Consider the following 23,611-nt stretch of genomic DNA (forward strand, 5'->3'; position numbering starts at 1 on the left):
TGTTTCATTGGTCATCCTGAGATTAAGCAACACCTACTGAGTTCTCTATAACCATGCATTAAACTTTCAGAGATTTAGCTTGCACACTTCAGTGTCTGGAGCTTTATTTCTCCCAGGCCTGAGGGTGAAAATAACAAGGACAGGGACTACAGACATAGGTTGAATCCTTGCAATGCCTCTTATCAGTTTGGTTATTCTTTTCTGCACTTTCTCCAGTTCTCCTATCTCTTTTGTGAACTGGTGCCCAAAACTAAATGCATATTCCAGATGAGGTATTACTAATGACTTGTACAGGGGTAAAATTATATATATATAGATAAATATATATATATATATATATATATATATATCTGGAGTCTATACCTCTTTTAATACAAGTAAATATTTTGCTTGTTTTAGAAACTGAAGCTTGGCATTGCATGCTATTTTTGAATCTATGATCTACCAGTACCAATACAATACAGGGTCATCAAAATACTCACCATGAGGTATCAATAACTGCATGAATTTAATTCCATTTTACTCCATGTTTCTAAAACGGAAATGTCACATTCATATGGGCACAATCCTACACATATACTGTAGGATCTGTCCAAAGCTCACGCAGTTTGTTCTACCATCAACCATACTAATATATTACTTCTTTTACTGTACAAAGATCTGCACAACTTGTTTTACTCTCTCTTCTGAACAGATCCTTAGTTTTACCCAAAAAAGGCATTTGGTGCACATAAAGTGTCTCAGAGCTCCCTGCCGGCCACTAACATCTTTGGTGGTCAGTTTCAATCTTTAGCCATTTTCATCAGCCGAGCCAAGATGATATCACTCCTGTGCATGTGCCAGAGTTCACTCATCTCGGCATCAACAAAACTGAACACTGTTCTACAAGTCTGTTTGTCAGTTTTTTTTCTAATGAACACTTTATATAATAGTTTTTGTGCTTGGAATTCAGCTTTAATAAATATAAAACTCTGTTAGCATTACCGTAAGTATCTGGTATATGTATTGAAGATGGATACAATCTCAAGGGAAGTCCCTGAGTAATTCATACTGATTATGAAATGGACTGTTTCCTTGTACTGACCTTGACTTTATAGGCTTTTTACAATGCAGTGTGAAAGGAGTATGAAAGGAGTTCAACAACAAAGGCATTTAGACTGAGTTTAGCTGACACACTGAACTAGATCTCTGTTTCAATATCTTTTTGAATCCACAACACTTTAAAGGTAATAACTGCATTGCAATTAGTGCTAGACAATTACATTTGAACTTACTGTTGTTATGCTACCACAACAGACTTTTTTTCCCCATTTATTATGTTTTGGTATGTTCTGAGCCCCCCCCCCCTTGTTTGTTTGTTAGTTGGTTTATTATTATAATTATTATACAGAATTTATATAGCGCTAACAGTTTGCTCAGCACTTTACAATATAAAGGGAGACAATACAGCAACAATACAGTTCAATACAAGAGGGATAGGAGGGCCCTGCTCTTGGAGCTTACAATCTAGGAGGGAGGAGTTAGTGGTACAAAAGGTAATTACTGTGGGGGATGGACTGGTAGGAAGAGTAGAAGATTCCATTATTATCTGAGGGCAGGATAGGCTTCCCTGAAGAGATAGGTTTTCAGAGATCGCCTAAAAGTGAGCAGAGTAGGCGATAGTCTGATAAATTGGGGTAGAGAGTTCCAGAGGATGGGGGAAGCTCTGGAGAAGTCCTGGAGATGAGCATGGGAGGAGGAGACAAGGGAGCTAGAGAGCAGGAGGTCTTTCGAGGAGCGGAGAGTACGGTTTGGGTGATATTTGGAGACAAGATTGCTGATGTAATTTGGGGCAGAGTTATAAATGGCTTTATATGTTATTGTTAATGTTTTGAATTTTATCCGTTGAGCAATGGGAAGCCACTGGAGGGATTGGCAGAGAGGGGTGGCAGATACAGAACGGTTAGTAAGGTGGATGAGTCTGGCAGCAGCATTTATGATAGACTGAAGAGGGGATAGCCTGCGATGAGGTCGGCCAATGAGGAGGGAGTTACAATAGTCAAGGCGAGATATAACAAGGGAGTGAATAAGTTGCTTAGTGGTTTCCGAGGTTAAAAGGTTTAGCCGTAGTTAGATATTTTGAACTTTTTTACTTCAGTTCACTCCCAGTTAGTTTCATTTCCATTTTCTTTCCGTAAGATAATTTCTAGAAAGGCTGTCTAAGGCTTTAGACAGAAGTCATTTTACCTTCTACAAAGATATCTTATGTAATGTTCTAGCATGGAACAGACTACAATGGATTCCACTTCTGAGTCTTATTGGTGAGTTGATGCTGTCTGTGTGGAGGATATTGTCTAGCTTGCAAGTTGCCATACTGTCTGTACAGACAGGGTCTCAGGAGGTACGTCTTCGCATAAAATAGATAACTTTTAAATATTAATATGTACACAAGAAAATGATTGCTTTCTCTAACATATTAATAAACTGTAGAAAATAACAACCAATAGATACAACGTATTGTATATGTGAGTGTGTGTATGAATAATATAAATATTAATGTATATGTATGAATGAAAGATCTCTGTAAAAATATTTACCATAAATGTCTGTGTTCAGTAATTTATAAATGGAGAAGTAAATAAATGTATTTAAAGGGTTAATCTACCCAGAAGTGATATTTTACAGGTTACAGCTGGTGGAGTCTGCATCAAGTTAGAAACCTGAAAATTCATCATACATGAATTTCCATAAAACAGTGAGGAAAAAGGATGGAAGTTCTGTACATCAAAAGATATTGGTGCAAATGTTTTTGAAATGTATATTGTCACAGAAAACAAACACAATATAAGCTCCAAATAAGGTTTAAAATAAAAATGGAAATATAGGACACATTTAAACTTTTGCTACCTCGTTAGCTACAACTTAGCCTCTAAATTTTTAAAAAATATCTTTGGAAATTCCAAATATGTGCAGCACTGGCAATGTTCCACTGAACTATAAGCCGGGTCACAGAGGGTACCGGCAGTCCCCCTCTATACCGGTCCCATTTAGGTCATCATGGGTGTCCAGCTGTCATCTTGCAGTTGCCCCTGTTGCCAGGCTCTCCTCTGACATCATCAACTAGGGAAGGAATATGCTATTTTTTGGGCATGCAGTTGTGAAGAGTTCTGTCCCAGAATCCAAGATTACTTTGGTGGTCACCGTGCAGGAAAGAGGCCTGCTTATGCTGTGCTCCCTTGACCTGTGAGTGATTGTGGCACACTTTAGATCAGGGCAATTGAATTGGATTGGTGGACTGAGCTCACACAGGTTTTGCATCTCCATGAGCACACTGAGAACTGGCACCTGGCCACATTGACTGTGTGTTTGTACAAGGTATTTGGTGGGAGATAGTAATATAAACTTAAAAATACTCTACATTTTATATTCTCCCTCTAAGGTTACATCCAGATATATACATTTAATATACATTGAAGTAACAAACTTCTGTCGTCCCTAGTAATGAAATTTCATCTTTTATTGAACTGAGATATGATTTGAAGCTGCAGATTACTGTGTACATCATCAGTGATTTTTATATTTCAAGAAAATATAAGCTGGTAACTGGTAACTTAATCACAAATCTGAAGAGTGCAGCGCTTTCACAATTTATGTAATTATATATATATATATATATATAGATAGATAGATAGATAGATAGATAGATAGATAGATAGATAGATAGATAGATAGTGCACACCATGCATTATGCAATCAATAATAATCTATAATCTCCGTATGCAATCAATAAATATATGATAATTCCAGTGAAATAATATTGCATACACAATTTAGTATTAAAGTGCAATCTGTGCAATAAGTGGAGATAAAAAGTCCATAATTATCATGTTTTCAAAAGGGTATAAATAAGCGAGAATTTCAACAGGAATTGTTCTTCAAACGATAACATCCTGTGCCAAAAGTGCAATGGTGCATGTGTCTTTAAAAATCATCCACCACTTCTTATGGGTGCGCACTCACCAGAACTTTGATGTATACAGGTAGAGATGAGCGAATCGAACTTGGCGAAGTGGAATTCGTTTCGAATATTAGGAAAAATTCGATTAGGAAAATTAGCAAACTTCGGATGCGCGAATCGAATTTTCCCCGATCGGCCGATTTTCATCCCTTCTACAGCCGGCAAAAAGTGTCCCTGCAGAGAGCTCCGCTATTTCTGACAGTTCTCTGACAGTTCCTTCACATTTACAGTGGTTGAAACATTGTATCTATTTGTTTCCATTTAGGATACAGATGTTTTTATTCGGAAACAAATAGATACAATGTTTCAACCGCTGTAAATGTGAAGGAACTGTCAGAGAACTGTCAGAAATAGCGGAGCTCTCTGCAGATACACTTTTTGCTGTACTGGAATTCTTCTTATTTTCATCCTACTTCTTCTTCTTCTTCATCCTCATCCTCTTCTTCTTCTTCTTCTTCTTCATCCTCATCCTCTTCTTCTTCTTCTTCTTCATCCTCATCCTCTTCCTCTTCTTCTTCTTCATCCTCATCCTCTTCTTCATCCTCATTCTCTTCTTCTTCATCCTCATCCTCTTCTTCTTCATCCTCATCCTCTTCTTCTTCATCATCCTCATCCTCTTCTTCTTCATCATCCTCATCCTCCTCTTCTTCTTCTTCTTCTTCTTCATCATCATCATCCTCATCCTCTTCTTCTTCTTCTTCTTCTTCTTCTTCCTCACCATCATCCTCTTCTTCTTCTTCACCCTCATCCTCTTCTTCTTCTTCTTCTTCTTCATCCTAATCCTCATCCTCTTCTTCTTCTTCTTCTTCTTCCTCATCCTCATCCTCTTCTTCTTCTTCTTCTTCTTCTTCTTCTTCTTCTTCTTCATCCTCATCCTCTTCTTCTTCTTCATCCTCATCATCTTCTTCTTCTTCTTCATGCTCATCCTCTTCTTCTTCTTCTTCGTCATCCTCATCCTCTTCTTCTTCTTCTTCTTCTTCCTCATCCTCTTCTTCTTCTTCATCCTCATCTTCTTCTTCTTCATCATCCTCATCCTCTTATTCTTCTTCTTCATCCTCATCCTCTTCTTCTTCTTCTTCTTCCTCATCCTCATCCTCATCCTCTTCTTCTTCATCCTCATCTTCTTCTTCTTCATCATCATCCTCATCCTCTTCTTCTTCTTCTTCTTCTTCATCATCATCATCATCCTCATCCTCATCCTCTTCTTCTTCTTCCTCATCCTCATCCTCTTCTTCTTCTTCTTCATCCTCATCCTCATCCTCTTCTTCTTCATCATCCTCATCTTCTTCTTCTTCTTCTTCTTCTTCATCCTCATCCTCTTCTTCTTCTTCTTCTTCTTCTTCTTCCTCATCCTCTTCTTCTTCTTCCTCATCCTCATCCTCTTCCTCTTCTTCTTCTTCTTCATCCTCATCCTCTTCTTCTTCTTCTTCTTCTTCTTCATCCTCATCCTCTTCTTCTTCTTCTTCATCCTCATCCTCTTCTTCTTCTTCTTCTTCTTCATCCTCATCCTCTTCCTCTTCTTCTTCTTCTTCATCCTCATCCTCTTCTTCATCCTCATTCTCTTCTTCCTCATCCTCTTCTTCTTCATCCTCATCCTCTTCTTCTTCTTCTTCTTCTTCTTCTTCTTTTTCTTCCTCATCTTCTTCTTCTTCATCATCCTCATCATCTTCTTCTTCTTCTTCTTCTTCATCCTCATCCTCTTCTTCTTCTTCTTCTTCTTCTTCTTCCTCATCCTCATCCTCTTCTTCTTCTTCTTCATCCTCATCCTCTTCTTCTTCTTCTTCTTCTTCTTCTTCATCCTCATCTTCTTCTTCTTCTTATTCTTCATCCTCATCCTCTTCTTCTTCTTCATCCTCTTCTTCTTCTTCTTCCTCATCCTCATCCTCTTCTTCTTCTTCTTCATCCTCATCCTCTTCTTCTTCTTCATCCTCATCTTCTTCTTCTTCTTCATCCTCATCCTCTTCTTCTTCTTCTTCTTCATCCTCATCCTCTTCTTCTTCAATTGAAGCTGCTTCTGCTCCGCCACTCTGCCATTGGACTCTTGATAGTCGTCTCCCCACACTGCTGCTGGGGGGACTTTTTAACATAGGCCTCTGTATGGCCTTCAATTTAAGCTGCTTACGCTTCGCCACTCTGCCATGGGCCCCTGTACCGCCTCCTCATGCTGCTGCCAGGCCCGTAATCTGCCATGGGCCCCTGTACCGCCTCCTCATGCTGCTGCCAGGTCCAGAGTGTGTCATGGGTCCCTGTACGGCCTCCCATTGCTGCTGTCTCCATCGCCACACTCTGCCATGTGCCACTTTCAGGTCTCCTCACACTGCTGGTGGGTTCCATTTTGTCATAGGGTGCTGTATGGCCTCCCATTGCTGCTGCCTCCACCGCCACACTGTGGCTCCACACTCTGGTTTTGGCCCCATGACTGCCCAAATGAGTGAAGTGCGGTGATTCTAAGATCGACGGCACTCATCTGCATGTCATACTGACTGACAGTATTATTTCTCTTCCCCAGCAGACTCCAAGGGCATTTAAATTAAAGGTACAGTGTTCTGCACTAATATAAAGGCTCTCTGAAGCCTAGAAACCCTTTTAATAAGTTAAATTCGCAGCGAATAAATTCGCATCGAATCGAATTTATTCCGCAAATTCGGCGAATCAGCCGAATCGAATTTTTGAATAATTCGCTCATCTCTATATACAGGCATTGGTTACAATTCTGTCACATCTCTATGCAGGGGTGGTAGGACAGCTTAAGGGTTAATCCAGCATCCTCTCAGTACCAGTGGTGCGTGCCTCTTTAGATCTGGGGAAGATTTGCTCAACAAAGTCCAGCATCCAGGTTCCTCAATATAGTTTCCAAGTTCCCTACAGTAACCTCCACAGATGTCACTCCTCTCCTGCGTCCTAAGAGGACCCCATTGCTGGACAGCCAGTAGAAAGTGTCAACAGCATGCAGTGACATAGACACTGGAAGAAGGACCCTGAAGAGTTTGTTAGATGCTCAGATTTCAGGCATGATCATCTGATATCAGCTGCAGCTGTCCTGTGAGGAGTCTCTGGCTGGGACTCACACACTCAGGAATAGTCTGAACCACAAAACTTCTCTCCTTAAGGATTTTAATTGGACAGAGACAAAGGAGAGCAAGTAAATACAATATCTTTATTATAATAATAACAAAAGAAATCATTTACAATAATTGTAATTATATTTTGCTGCTATATTTATATCTGGTTTTGATACACGAAAGGCATACTTTCAGTGATGCAAATTCTTGGGGTTCAACTAATTTTTTTTGGTAGGGTTCTTCCTTTTTCCACCTAGGGGTAGATCAGTGCTCAACACCAACAAACAAATTTTGGCCTTGATTGTTGTGGTTGTTGTCAAACTATTCCTTAATTCATACCATTATTCATGGGGTAATTGATGCCACTCCCCCATAATGCACCCCTTGGGTTTGAACTTGGTTCCTTAAAAACCTCTGTTTGAAACCATTTAGGAGTGTCCTCTGCTGACCTTGTCTTCCTTCCCTTATAGCCATTATTTCATTATTTTCAAGAGTCTCACAGTTGGCAACCTTATCCTGTAAGGCCCCTTTATCTGTTTCTCACAGGAAAAGGGTTGTTTTGTGCCCTTGCTCATCCTATGCATATAAAGGAGGAATTATTACTTGCTTTTCATTACCTTGATGTGGTAAGAGCCAGCAAGGTTCACCTAAATGCATTGCCTCATTCCGCAAGTCGGATTGGTTGTGATACCAGATGCTTCCTGTAAGGTCATGGCTTGGCTTCCAGTGCAACAATCTTTATAAGAGTTTGTCAAATTATTTTTCAGGCTTCAAGTTATACTGCTGCAATATCAGTGAACATAAAGCGGATGATCTTTTCCCTCAAGATGATCAAGACACATCTTCACCTGGATCCATGCTTTTACACGTTTCACACTATTGCAGTATTTCAGATTATGTCCTGATGCATTGAGATCTATGTTTTCCCATTATTGTTCATTCCGCAAGGATGGATGGTGTTTTCTGGGCTTTTTGGCCCCAGGCTTTGGGACCCCAGGCTTGCAAGGTCACAACCTGGGCCTCTGTTCTTACCTTTTACCAAATGTTACAAGGTGGACATGGCTACATTGGCAGATGCTAGCTCCCTTCCTGTTCTTTGTTTGGTTGGCCTGTTGCCATAGTTTTCAGGTTCTTACTGGTTTGCTACAACCAAGGCTGCTTGGCATATGACAGTTACTAGAGGGAGATAGCCTCTTTTGATTTTTTTTGTCAAACCTTTGTATCCAAATCCTTCTGTAGTTGGCAGCATGATACATCCACAAGTAGATGAATCAAACTGTATATCAAGGCAAGATACAAAAAATCACTGTGTTAAAAATATGCTACAAATGCAGAAAAATAACTGTTGATGTGCCGGAAATATAGTATACTCCTAATGGAATCTTTTATTCCTTCTAGCAGTCCATCCCCCACAGTTATTACCTTTTGTACCACCAGCCCCTCCCTCTTAGATTGTAAGCTCCAAGGAGCAGGGCCCTCCTAAGCCTCTTGTATTGAACTGTATTGTTGCTTTATTGTCTCCCTTTATTTTGTAAAGCACTGAGCAAACTGTTGGCGCAATATAAATCCTGTATACTATTAATAATAATACTCCTACTTTCCATGTTGACATAACAATAGAGCTCTGAACACCTAAACATGTGCTATCAACCCTGCCTACTTTATTGTTGATGGCTGGATAGATATGTATAAGAGATAGTTATAAAACACAGAATACGGAAAGTTTTTGTTGGAGCTGAGTGGATGCATGTCACAATCATACATAGACCACCATAGACTTTTGGGCCAGTCTGAAGCTATGATGTTGACAGGAAATTCTTCCAACTACATTCTCCAAAGAAGCCTTGGAAGTGTTTCAGGGGAAAAAAAATTAAATCTGAGTGTACCCTGTTCCCTTGTTCCTGTGTTATAATTCACTTAATGTGCGAGTATTTATATTTATGATAATCCAGGAAACCAAGCAAGAGAGGAAAAAAAATATATAGCACAGAGGTGAAATTCCTCTTTAATTCCCTTATTTTCTGTAGATCACATTATGGGATCTTTGATGTCGTAGTTATGTGGCTGGCCATATGTTTGGGAGGATTCATGCATCCTCTCAAGTCAGTGAAGGCTCTTTGATTATTAAAAGGTCACAATTTTTTAAAACAATGTCAATTTGCTAGCCTGGAATTGCTTTATAAGCTTAAATCTACCCTGTAACCTCACCCTTACAGAAAAGCCTGTTACTCTGTTACACTCTCTAATTTCAAGTCTTTATTCAATACTGCAACAACAAATGTAATTATAAAAGGCTGACCAGAGTTCAGTTTTAAAGCTCTGTCAACACATGAAAACATACAGCATGCACCATGTTTTTTAAAGCACAGGACAATGAAATGCACAAAGACATCTATCTTTTTCCCAGTACAATATGGAGTACTTATGAAACCTAGTCTGGGCATGAACCAGGCTGTGGAAAAACACTGCTGCAACCAGTTGTAACTCCACCTCTGATGTAGAAAAACAATAAGAGGTGCTACTTGGTGTCCACACAGCTAGGGAAGATGTCCAATGGGGGAGTCCAGTCAGAATGTTTTGGGAAAGCTGGTCAGAGTAGAACCAAGCATCACACACAAACCACATGGGTATAAAAAGAAGGATCTGTGGAAGACACTGCAGTGAATTCTTACGCTAATTCTAGCATGACACCTAAAGCAAAATCCTGTGCCTGAAGAAAAAACACCCAGGCACAGAACTCTGCCAAGACAAAGCTGCTGCAGAGCTTACTCAATGAGATCTCAGTATAATATTAATTGGAATAAAACTTGTGCTTGGTGTCTGGCCAGGGAGACTTCACAGAATATCAAGACTGGGCCTGAAGTTTGCCAGCAGCTGTAGAATCTTAGTAAAGTATTGACTCAGCAGAGCTGAAGGAAAGACATCCAAACCTACCTAAGGACAATAAGTGAAACTAAGCAAGATGGTTAGAGAAGAGATTATGGCCCCTTGGGCTGACATTCAGTATTTTTATGCCTAGTGTCCAATATCCTTCAGGTGGAATGATACCCACAGTTAATGAATACAAAGTGCTGTGTTCCTCAACAGACAATAAAGGACATATTTGTTCCTGTGATGATAGAAGCTGCTTCAAAAGCTACATGTTCTGTGGCCAGTGGTCAGCTTGTACTTTGTTCTCAGGGTTTGTAGCACAACCTCCAGTAAAATCTGGAGTCCCACATAACTCCACCCCAGTTAACACAGTTCTTCTGCTCTTTTGAAATGATTAGTTGTTCAACAAATCTGATTGTTCAGTGAGGAGATTACTACCTAACAACAGCTGGTGGATAGGTGGAAACCTCCTATAAGATCATTCATTGCAAGATTTCTTTCTAATTTTATTTTTGTATCATGTGACCTGCCAGCCAATAGGCACAAAAGCCATATTTCACTTTCTTCTGGAGGACATGGTCTTTGAAGTGGCATCTGTCCCATGCCAATGTTACAAGTTTAAATAGAAACATTGCTTAAAAAGTGGTACAGTAAGTTTCTAATCGTCCTTCACTTCTGTGGTCCTTGGTAGTCTCTTCTAATTCAGCTATAGTGAGAGCGTTTTCACAGTCAGTACCTTTTATTGGCCAAACCTTCAATAATGTAACAAACATATTTTCAGATCTGCTGGACTTTTTGTCTTTACATTAAAATGTTTGGATCCTTCAAATCTGACTGCTGCATCAGTTTGGCCCTGATCTTATTTAGCATCACAGTAATGCTTTAAGTCAAGAAAGTATTTTGCTGACACTAAGCTTTCTGAAGAGCAAAGACTCCAAAAAGTACTTTTGAAAATAGACTTGTGTTTAGAATGTCTACAGTTGAACCATTCATTTAAGACAAGGCTACTCTCCAATTTGGCAAATGTTGGTTCCTGCTCTGGGGATCATCACTCTACCTATAGAACCAATATTTATGCTTTCCTGTCTATTCTAGAGAAACCTGTCAAACTTGCCAGACATTGTAAACAGTAGATGGGTTCTAAGAATTGTGAAGCTGGATTCTTTTTAAATTCTTGTTACAACATTTTTTTCCTAGATTCATCCTCCTGTTTTTTTCTGCACCCAATTGTTGGATGAGTTAAAAAAATGATTCTGTTGTTAAAATTTAAGCTCCAATGAAATAACTCCCTGCAAAGAAGTAAGTAAATAACTCTCTCACTGCCCATATGCACATAGTTGCATAGTTACATACAGTAGTTGGTAAGGTTGAATAAAGACGCTGATCCATCCATCCATCCATCCAGATTAACCTGTGTAGGTGTGTGAATGTGTGTTTAGTTCACTGCCATTTTCAATATCCCTGTATAGTCTGTGCCCTACGAAAAACACATCTAAGAGTTATTTGAATTCAACTACACTCCCCGCTGACACCAACTGTAGAAGGGAGTTCCACATTCGCACAGCTCTAAAAGGAAAGAACCCTTACACAGTTTAAGATTGAACTGCTTCTCTTCCAGCTTCATTGTCTGTTTTCTTTAGAAATCTTAGATTAAACAGTTACCATTTAAAGATTTGCATGTTGCGATCATATCCCCTCTTAAACACCTCTTAAATTGAATGGCATACTCAAGATGTGGCACAACCAGAGTTTGTAAAGTGGTAGAATTATAGTTTTCTCTCTTGGATAAATACCCTTTTTAATGCAAGGTAAAAGTCTTTGTCTTAGCATTCTATTGCTGACTCTGTCATCTACTAGGTTCCCTAGAGGTAACTTGCATTCATATTTTTAGCTTCCAAAATCATTACTTAAAATTTTTCAATAATAAACCTCATCTGCCATATAGCTGCCCACCCCTCTATTTTCTTGTATTTTCCTCTATCTTCTTGTAAAGTTGCTATATCCTGTTGTGAAGTTATTGCCCTGATTAGCTTTGTATCATCAGTAAACAACAAGATTGAGCTATTTATTCCAACCTCTGTATCGTTTGTGAACGAGTTAAGCAGAATTGGGCCCAGGACAGAGCCCTAGGGCATACTCCTCACAACTCTAGACCAATAAAAAAATATGCCATTAATCACCACCCTCTGCATGTGCTCCTGCAACCAGTTTTCAATCCAAGTACTTACAATATCATCAATATCATAAAACCTAAATATTTAAATGAATAATTTGTGGGGTCCTATATCAAATGCCTTAGTGAAATCAAGATACACTACTTTAGATTGTGACCACAGAAAAGTGATTTAATCTAGCTTGCATTAACAATTTCAATGCCAGAGAGTTATTTTTTTTCTGCTAAACATGCAGATTTTAGGCCTAAAGATTAGCTAAACACCCAAACTTATATTTTCCTAAAGCAGAGGCCCTGAAGAATAAAATGGTGGTAATTTTTAACCACTTAAAGACCACCCTATATCAGATTTACTGTTACAGGGCGGGCTTCCTGTGCAAAATCATGCATATATACATGATTCTGCAATTCTGCCTCATGGGGGTGCATTCTCGACACCGGCGGATTGCTTCTGTGCTGAACTGTCACAGCAGAAGTCAATCTGTGAGTTCATTTGCCGCCACCCGCAGATCGTCAGCCAGGGAGGGACAACAGAATTCTATCTATGTTTACATAGGCAGAGCTCTGTTCTGACAGGGGGAGTGATCGATCGCGTGTCAGAGCAGAGTTGGGAACATGATCCATCACTTCCCCTTGTACCAGCACCACCTAGTGTACACCAAGCACATAGCTAGGCACACACTTAACCCTTTGATCACCCTAGATCAGGAATGTCAAACTGGCGGCCCTCCAGCTGTTGCAAAACTACAAGTACCATCATGCCTCTACCTTTGGGAGTCATAATTGTAACTGTCAATCTTGCAATGCCTCATTGGACTTGTAGTTTGGCAACAGCTGTAGGGCCACCAGATTGACACCTGTGCACTATGTCCACAGGTCTTCCTGTATCCAAGTTACAGCTCACCTCTTCATAGAATGTTAAAAGGTTGAACTGGAAACATAATTTTTTTAATAAATCCATATGTTTACTAATAATGATACTATTTTCAACAAGAAGAGTAGTCACCGAGGACTGTGGAATCTGTAGGAATTTACATACTATCAATGTTAAGCTGACTGGTGTGTAGTTTTCAGGTATACAGTATATCTTGGCCCTGTCTTGAATATTGGTACCATGTTTGCTTTTTGCCAATCTGCTGGTACCATTCCAGGCAGTAAGCTGTCTTTAAAGATTAGAAAGAATGGTCTGGCTATGAAGTGGCTGAATTATACTCTCGGGTATAAGCCATCTGGTCCTGGTGATTTATTCACATTAAGTTTTTCTAGTCTTTTGTAAGCATAGGGTTCTTTCAACCACAAGGGTGCATTCAATATAATGTTATTACCATTACTGTCTTGTTTATTACACCCCTCCTTTTCCTTCGTATAACTGAGAACAATCTATTATACAGTTGTATTTTTCCTGTCACTTGTTACCAACTTCCCCTGATCATTTTTTATGGGGTTAATATATTTTGAGCCAGCTTTTTTACTGTTAATATATTTATTTTATTTTTTTTCACTCTGCTCAGCAATGTGTCTCATAATCTATTTTAGCTGCCCCGGCCATGCTCTTGCATTTCTTATTGCATTCTTTGTAGCTTTGGAATGCTGATGGTGACCCTTACGCATTATATTTTTTAAAGGACAGCTTCTTCTTGTTAATATGCCTTTTTACCCTTTTATTTAGCCATCAAGGTTCAACTTTTGTTCTTATATATTTGATGTCCAGTAGTGTAATACAGTGACACAATATAAATGAATAATTGTACATTAAAAGTTTAGGTGGTGTTTGAAATATTTCAAGATAGTTTGTTCTATAGGTTTATAGACTTTATAACTTCTAAATCAATAGTTCAAAAATTGAAAAACCCCTTTTTTTTGTATCCCATTCTTGTAAATGTATCTATGGCCTTGAGGCAAAACAAACACAATCTGCCAGACTTAAAAGACTCTGCTAATAAATTTGGTTTTAATGACTATGATCTCTAGGGTAATGTGATGGGGGCATTGATATTGAGACACACCCCTCCCTCTTTCTCCACTAATCCTTTATTATTGGCTTTATTGCTCTCATGGGAAGGTCACTGAATCCATTAAAGTAGGTCACACAGTGCCACTTCTTTGATGAAATGAAGACCCTAATTTTTCACCAGTCACCACTACCCTCGCCAAAAGAGAGTCATACGTCATACGAAAGGTTCTTTATGAGATACAATTAGGAAAGAGCAGCTCTTCTGCAAGCACTTAGAAGATGAGCAGAGGAGTGAATCCATAACATCATCATTTATTGAAGACACTCACCTACTCCGTAGTGTGGTACAAGATGAAGCAGAGGAAAGTAGAGAATCATACTTGTAAGACTGTGTAGTGTATGGTTTTAAAAGTATAAACTTATAACTGATGCTAAACTCTAGGCAAAAAGCTAAATACACCAATAAAATATGGATATGAGAGCTGTTTGATCCATCTAAAGTTTTGTATTCCTTTTAAGCCAGTTTGAGACCTACACAGCTCTGCCAAACAGCACAACCCTGTCTAGCAGGGCACAATATCTGATTTTTATTTATTGTTCCAGTTCAGTAAACACATACTGGGTATATCACTTCCTGAGCCTGTGACTGGCCAGTGAAAGGAGAAGCAGCATAATGATGAGCTCATCTCTCTGTCCCTCTGCTCTCTCCTCTTATCAGCATACTTCTCAGCACATGAACTGGTTGTTTCCTTGTATTGCTTCTCCCTCTCCCAGTCAGAGCTTGGCTATACAGTGACTACAATAGGTAAAATATAGGTACTCCTTTTTTTGTCTTTGGGAAAATTATAGGGTACCATTATTGTTAGAGTATACATAATATGTCATGGTCTAACCATGGAGGGAAGCAACAAAATGGAATATCACACATGATGCAGTGTTGTACCTTTGTGGGAGTTCAAAAACTGCACAACTACAAAGTCAGGGGTAATGCAATAGAAACACAATTTCTCTTTGAGAAAAGATTGTTTTATTTATTTGGAATAACGGTGATGAATCTTCATGACTTGGATGAGGTCATACTGCTGCTTCAGTCCTTATCTAGCTATGCTCTCAAAAAATGAATTTGGGAATTTTGATCCTTTCAACCAAACTATATTTGCTTGACCCAATGCCAGCCAACAAAATCAAATTAGAATAATCCTTTAAGCAAGGTGCTGTGAATTCATTTTTCTTATTGCCCATAATAAATGAGAATGATCTACATAGAAATATATCTTTATTGTCCATAGTAGGGTTGATTTGCATGCATGCACATACCTGCATGAGTTTGTATACATAGGCTACAGCATACATATATGCAGAATTCACAAACAAGGTGGTTTGCTCTGGAATATACACTCCCGTCTCTGGGCGTACTCTAGTTAAGTCAGGACACGTCTAAGATAAAATTGTGATTTTTTTTATTTGGGTCTAGCCAACCACTCTTAACACGTTTAAAATTTTAAACCCAAAAGCAAACATTTATTATATTTAGCTTACTAATTCTTAGATGTGATGGCTGCATTTGTTTTGGCTTTTTTCTTGTGATCTGGTGATCTGGCCAGCAAATCTGTTGTATAAAAGCTCAAACTCTCCAGCAGAATGTATCAGTTTACAGGGATGAGACAGACCATTTAACATTGGCAGGGGTGATTCAATGATCAGCTTTTATTTATTCACATAAAACCTTTATCCCAAAAGGAAAAAAGACTGTTTGCTGTAAACAATTATAACCTGTGAGCTGGAATTTGGCTTCAATTAATTACTATTCTGCCAACACATTTAACACTACCCTTCCCCCAGACTGACAATAGTGCTGTCTACTGTGCCTCTTGTCCTCATTCCTCCAGAGTGGTGTCTCACATATACAGGAGGTATATTACTGGCCAGATCACCAGGTGAAAATAGAGGGGGAAAAGCCAAAGAAAAGAAAACTGATGCAGCCACCACATCTAATGATTGGTAGACTGCAATATATTACATTCTTGGTTTTGGCTTTAATACCGATTTAACTATGCATACCAATAGGAAGATAAACACCTTAATTTGCAAAAGCCAGCATACATGATACGACATGCATAAAGGAAAATAATGTCAAATCACTTTATGCCAAATTATCTTCCTTTTTGCAGGAACCTGCTAGAAATGACAGAACGTTTTATCTTGACCTAACCTGCTATATATTTTTTTAAGAGAACATTTTATACTTCTTTTATTTTTTACTTTTACCAACGTCTTATTTAATTATGTAATTTTTAAAGATTTTTTTCTAATAAATAGTATGTAACATAATTACAGGAATCTTTATCTTGAACTAACCTGCTGTATATACATTTGTAAAATTTTAAATTTTATACTTCTTTTATTGTTTTACTTTTAAGAATGTCTTATAACTATGTAATTTTATAGATGTTTTCAAATAGACTTTAAGTAATATAATTACAGGAATCTGTGTCTTTAACTAACCTGAAAATTTTATACTTCTTTCATTGTTTTACTTTTAAGAATGTCTGATATAATATTATAATGTATTTTTTTTTAGATGTTTTCTGATAGACTTAATGTAATGTAATTCAACTGGTTTAAAAAAAGACAAATATCTCAATATTAAAAAAACATATAATAATGTACAATGCACTTTTGAATTATTTTAGATGGCTGTGTTTCCACTCAGACAACGCTGACTTTTTTTTAAGTAAGTTTTTTTTTCTACAATATAATTTCTATTTAGAAAGATAACACTATATATTATTTGAATTGCTGTCAGAGAAACATTGACTGTAATAAAATTAATCTTTCTAAACTGGCATGAAAAATTGCTAAAGAATAAAAAAAATATTAAATCGATCTACATTTATGAACATTATAAGAGATATCAGGTGCGATTTACTTGGACTTATAACTTAGTCATCATACATCATCTTGTTAGAGCTCATCTCTAATTAATTTCTATGATCTCATTTCATATTACAAGATGTTACTTAGTGTGTGACCTGAAAGCTGGGCAGGCCTGACTTATGGGTTTCCATTAGTGTATGATATAGTGATAGATGATGCATGAACTTTACATTCTTTATCAAATCTTTTGAAGTCTTTTTCTATCCAATTCAATCCACTGCATTTTAAAGTAGCCTTTTAAAATGATTACAAGCCCATTTATGAAGATTGGCTATATAATTGCACTTTGTGTTTTTTAAATCATCCAATATCATTACGGAACCACATAACACGAACATACGGACATTTTGCATGTATTTTATTTCATGATTTATTATACTAAGTGCTAGAAATGAACATAAAATAGTTTTGATTTTAGGCAGTTAAAAAGAAATATTGAATATTTACATTTACAGATAGCAGCTGGAGTTCCACATTTCTTTTGACATATACTGTATATCAGGCGATTTCCTTTACTGAGAAAGGCTGTTCTTTGTTCTTCACAAAGTTCAAATATTTAAGCTCCAAACAACAGCCTTTGGTTGATTTATGAAAGGAGCAGAGAATTTTCACTTTGGAGAACAATTTGAACAAGTTGTCATTTCAAATACACAATCATATGCAAGGGGTTTAAAAACATAGTTTTAGCTAGCATATGACTGGAACAGTGAAACACAGCTTCACTTTATTAACTTTGTAAAGTGAATATTCTCTACAATACTATATTGATCTCGGTGATTCAGGAAAATTAGTCATTCCTCCTCCCGCCTGCTCTGCTCAGAGGTTGCCATACTGTGAGTGAGAGAGTCTGAAAATCATCAGCTTCTGCTGTACTTTCTTAAGAAAACCAATAAAGCTCTGTGAATCCTATGCCATTGGTGTGCCCTGAATTTCTTGTTCATTTGTAAAATAAAGATTTTATATACATAAAACAAATCTGAATTATCAATGAAAACATGAATTTTCAAATAAAATAAACTGAGTCAAAACCCTCATAGTGTTTTAGTTATAGTTCAAAAATTAAAAATGATGATATTAGAAAACGATGAAAAGCAAACAGACCAAATTATTGGTGAAATACAAATGCTACATAAAAAAGTGAATTATACCACCTTGAGGAAACTTCACTTTTTGGCTTCTCTTTAAAGAGAATAAAAGTGAATTATTAGCAAAGTATGTGTTTAAATATGGCAGGGCTTAAAAATTGGCTTTGTTATCTGAAAATAGATTTTGCACGATTATTTTCCCCTTAGTTTAAATATAGTAAAATAGTATTGCCCAGAGCAACAGTAAAAAATCTTAAATTTATTAAAAATGCAACTGATTTTATACAGTAAATATTTCTCCGTCCTACATACTATTTTTCTGCACAGTAACCCATAACACAAAAAATAATAATTTTGTACTTTTGTGACGTAAGCAGAGTAAATTATGATTGGTTAGAAAAACACTTTAAACCAAAGGTCTGTACATTTCCTACATTAAAAAATGAGCACTTACCAATTCTATGCTTCTTCACCACCTCAATCTGCCACCAGAATGGCTAGAGTTTTTGGGCATGTTTTACCTTTCTGAGATTCAAAACTCATACATATATACACAAATTGGTCATTAGGCATTTTCATGATTGAAGATCTTTATATGCAATAATGAACACTTGCATCACTCATGTTTGCTATTGCTTGCTGTCCTCCCAAGGCTAAGCTGTAATCTTTGGAATAGTGTTGGCAGTGAAAGTGAGATAATATGTTCATACTTAGAGACTATTGCATTGTTCAACAGAATGTTTATAAAATTTATAATAGACTAGAGGTTTTACAGTGTAAGGAGTTAAAATGTATGTAAAGTCAAAACCTTTATATTTACTTTTGTAGGGAATGGTTTAGACCCCTGTCAGTTTTTTTATTACTGTGTTCCTTTGAGGGATCTTTTTGGCCGCAGTCCTTGAGACACAGCAGTTGTGACAGACCCAACTGGGACAGGGTCTTTTGGAGGAGACTGCAGGCTAGCCTCTTGCCTACTGACAATTGGCCCTGGCATTCGAGGGGGCTTTATTCTTTGAGAGGTGTGTCCCTGGGGGACCTTTTGGAGTAGTTTTACTTCTGATTTAAGTCCATGTCTCCCCAAAACACACAGACTCTGAGAACTGGAAGACCATGATACAGATTTGGGGTCTCTGTGCACATACCAGCATTGACTGCTTCAACTCCCCTCCTAGACTCAGAGACTCTAAGCAGATGTTAATATAATTAGCTCAAAACAACCTGATGCTGAAGTCTCTTGCTGTAATCTGTTTAGTGATGTGTTTACCGTTGTGTCTTTTGTCCCATTGTAATTAAGTTAATTGAGTCACCTATTGTTTCTGTCTGTTGGATAGTCCTTCTGGAGGTTCCTACATGATGGGATTAGTAACTTCGGTACCTAATCAGCGTGGGATGTTTATCCCAATATGTAATTTTTTTTTTATTGTTCATATGGGGACTGCCCATATTTCGGAAGTGTAGAAAAACCTGTATTTCTGTTCAATAAACAGTTCCTGTTTTGCACCTAAGCTAGTGTCGTCTAGTTCTTGGGTGCAATGCCCAGCTATAATACCTTGGTCCTGTGTCCCTGCAGAGAGGAAGCAGTTCTCTGTTGGAAACATCCAGGCAGGGTGCCAAGTGGTCTTTCACAGTGTTTAAAAGGAGGTCTCTTGAAAGCTAGGGATAATTCCAACTAAACAGTTTTGACCAGAACTGGTTTTACAATTGGGAGATTTCCCCTCACCTCCTGTCTGTAACATCTCACAAATGTTGGATTTCCCATTACCTTCTAAACCGGAGACAATAGTCAGCAGCACATATAGAGAGGGCGAATCTTCCTAATAGGGACCTAGACAGCATAAGAGATCTGACAGAGGGTACAAGGTAAATTGTACCTTTTTTATTGACTTGGATTAGAGCTACAATCCTTTGGTAAGACACTCATGCACAGTAGGAAAGGAAAATAACCGTCCTATTATTTGTACACCCTTGTGTAAAAAAGAATACATATTTATTATTAAATTAATGTATCAAAGCTGCATGGAGTGTAAAGTGACTATTTATATACTACTGTGGCTAAGGGTTATCCTGGAACTGACTTTGATGTTGATTGTATGTAGGTAACAGTGTAGCTGTTTGGGCATCTTTAAAAGTATCCTTAATGGGCATTAGCTGAGGTGTGAAAGCTGCATTCTGAATGCATTAAGGTGACATGAATTTTCAAAGAGCTTAATTTTTCCCTTCTTTCTTTCTTAAACTGACCATAAGTATTGTAATCCTAAGGTCCTCAGTGCTTTAGAAGGGTGTTGAAACTTGTGCTAAATTTGTGCATGTTCATTCACTGATACAATGGTTCCTCCTTATCTCCTACAAATTAAAAGTCCTTTGGTGGTGCATGTCTTAACAAATTATAAGGTACACCACATTTGAAGAATTACAGCATATTGATTCCTTTAGTCTGTGTATTGCCTTATGCAGGACGGGTTGGGGCAAGGCTTTTTTTTTTCAGCTGTGACTACAGCATTGAATTATAGGGTCACTATACTAATAGCCGGTTTGAAAAAAATTTAATACAATGTGGTTTGAACAGAGACAGACGTTTTATGTTCAATTATGATTGATGTCAACCCTGAAGGAGCCAGGGAGCTGGAGCTCTTTGGAATTCAGTTAGATGCCAACAATGTATGCTTTCCTTATGCCACTGGTTTCAGTTTAATTTCCTCTCAAAAAGTGTGAATACAGATAGGTATGTACCTGTTTTGGAAGATTAACCTAATCAATATTTCTGCTGTAATTTATTATGTATTTTACACAAAGAAATGTAACATTATTTTGTCTTAGAGTGACTGGTATGATAAATAAATTTTAGTTTCTGTGTTAGACTATGTCTGAAGAGGAGATCTGAGTTTTCAAAAAGTTTTCAAAAAGCATGCTAGTGCATTCCAATCAATGCTCCATTAACAGACATAATTTAAAGTCTAGATGCAGCTAAAATCATAAACAGAAAAATCTCTTGTGCTGATTCCTCTTCTATTAGTGAGAATCGTTCTCCATCCTGTTCCCATGCCACCAACCCAACTACCAAATTCTTCCAGTGCAGCAGGAGTTAACATGACCAAGGGGCTGTCACAGGTTCTAATCAAGAAAGCCTGACTATGCCAACTCTATAAACCCAGTTGCTCCCATTCATAAAAGCCATACATACTTTTATGAATGGAACACAATCTAAGAATGGGAGATGGTCAGACGACTCATAGCTTCACCCCCTCGATTTTCCGTTTCACTCATTGAGCAGATGGGCAGAATGGGTGGGCATAATCAGGCTCCCTTGATGAGAGCCTGTGACAGCCCCATAGTTATACTAACCGTACCAGAAGATTACAGTAGCAGGTTTAGTGTGTGGAATGGATGGAGAAAGATTTTCACTAAATTAAGAGAAATCAGCACTAGGGACCAGTCCTACTGGATGTACAGTAAGTTATATCCCTTCTGCTGATTTTTGCTGCACATAGGCTTTAACTCTTTTTCTGCTAATACCATATAGTGCTGAATATGTGCACATGGGAGTTCTGTATTTTACTCCTTTACACTATTTTATGTAGATTCTTCCTAATAATTTCTCTTTAAAACAGAGCACAAGGCAGAGTAAAGAAAACAGTTTAACAGGATATAAGGCTGCATCTGTAATACATTTAAAACATCAGCAGGTACAGGGGAAAGAACAGAGTGGGTACACATCCGCTCTCCTCCCCTCCTTATTTCTGACCCGGAAAGCAACGTGTTCGATGTCACTTCCAGGTCCACCTCTCGGTTTTCCCAGCCAGTATACCCGGGAACAATGTAATGCAATGTGATGTGCATTGCATTACATTCAGTGAACCACAGGGGAGACATCCAGAGTTTTTTACACCCTGAATGTCTCATTAAAGAGAACCTATCACCTAAAAAACATTGCATAGGGGACTTTAGGTCCCCTATGTGATGAAAAAAAGTTTTAAAATATGCTAAGAAAATGAAATTATGAAGGTGTCGGGGCGCCTACGCATGAAAACGCAGATTGCGATACACATGTTATATATTGCCGAGCACATCAGAGTGAGATCAGTATTTCTGGCACCAGACCTCCTCCGTAACACTAAACAGATGACCTATAGGGGGCTTTTAATTTATCGTCTATGGAAAATATATATATATATATATATATATATACTGAAGTTTGTTCCCATTTCAAGGACGCACTCAAATTTAAGGTTTGACATGTTGGGTATCTATTTACTTGCAACTTCATCTTTTATATTTTACCAACAAATGTGGTAATTTATTGCATTTGTGTGCCCTAAAATTAAATTTAGTGTATTTTTAACTGAAATTTTGTGTTTCCTAGACCTTTGCGATAAAATCATGTGACATGTAAAATTGGAACTACCACTATTTTATTCTTTAGGGTGTCTGCATCAGAAAATATATAATGTTTGGGGGTTTATGTAATCTTCAGGCATAAAATGATTTTTTAGGCATGTGTGCAAAAAATGCAAAAACGGCTCTGGCAGCAAAAGGGTTAAAGCAACATTTTATTAAAAAATATTAACATATTAAGAACAGTTATTACATGTTTTAACAGCATGCAATCATTGCAATGTCATAGTTTTTTTGAGATAAAGGATCTTTATTTCTGATTTCAGAGTATCACAATCCCCTCTCCTGCCCATTCACACTGATTTATTATATATAACAAAAAACAGCTGAAGTGTGTTTTTACTCACCTAACTCTGCTGTTTGTGTATCTCATAGGTGCTGCTTCTGGGTGTAGGGGCTAGTAATCCAACTCAGCAGACTATGCCTGCACTAACCATTCACCTCTTTCAGATGCCAAAAAGAAGTGTCTCGTCCCACCTAGGCAGTGACATGAACCCTCAAAGATGAACCCACCTTCTCTGCAGTGAAGAATATTTGTGACCCAGTCTGTCACATTACTACCCAGTTAGGTAAGTTAAAAGATCTGCGTTTGCAGTGCGTTTTTAACATGACATTGTGACTCAAAAACTGCACAAAAACGCACCAAAGGTGCGTTTTGTCATTTTTTATTGATTTCAAAGGGGAGGCATGTTTATGATTTGGTTTTTCTACTGCAGCAAACCTGCACCTTCAATACAGCAAGCAGGATTTTTAACCCGCAATGGATCAGTGTTAAGAGTTTCATAGGAATACATGGTCATGCATTTTTCTTTTTTTTTAATGCAAAAGAGAAAGGAAAAATGGATCAGTGTGTAACTTATGATTTTTTTTAAGTAACTTAAAGATTTGCTGAGGGGCAAAGGGTGGGGAAGTTTACTGTCCAGTGTCCTACTTTAAATAACATTTTCATTGATTGAGCCACTAGTCACATTTAATGGCTGTGAAGGAACATTAAAGCTGCATATTGCCCAAACAACTTTACTGTTACTCACATAAAATACAATCAACATCAAAGTCATTCCAGCATAACCCTTAGCAAAAATAATATATATTACACCATTCAACATTCAATGCACTTTATCATACAGCACAACATCAAGG

General features: G+C 37.7%; 1 protein-coding gene across 1 annotated transcript in view; it reads right to left on the reverse strand.

Annotated features, from left to right (window-relative positions):
* CNTN2 (contactin 2) overlaps window positions 1-23,611 on the reverse strand; it is a 159,064-nt gene that overhangs the window by 123,462 nt on the left and 11,991 nt on the right. The gene's annotated exons all lie outside the window — the stretch shown is intronic.

Source organism: Staurois parvus, unplaced genomic scaffold (genome assembly GCF_062004578.1).
Source record: "Staurois parvus isolate SC_StPar_1 unplaced genomic scaffold, SC_StPar_1.0 ptg000261l, whole genome shotgun sequence".
Lineage (NCBI taxonomy): Eukaryota > Metazoa > Chordata > Amphibia > Anura > Ranidae > Staurois > Staurois parvus.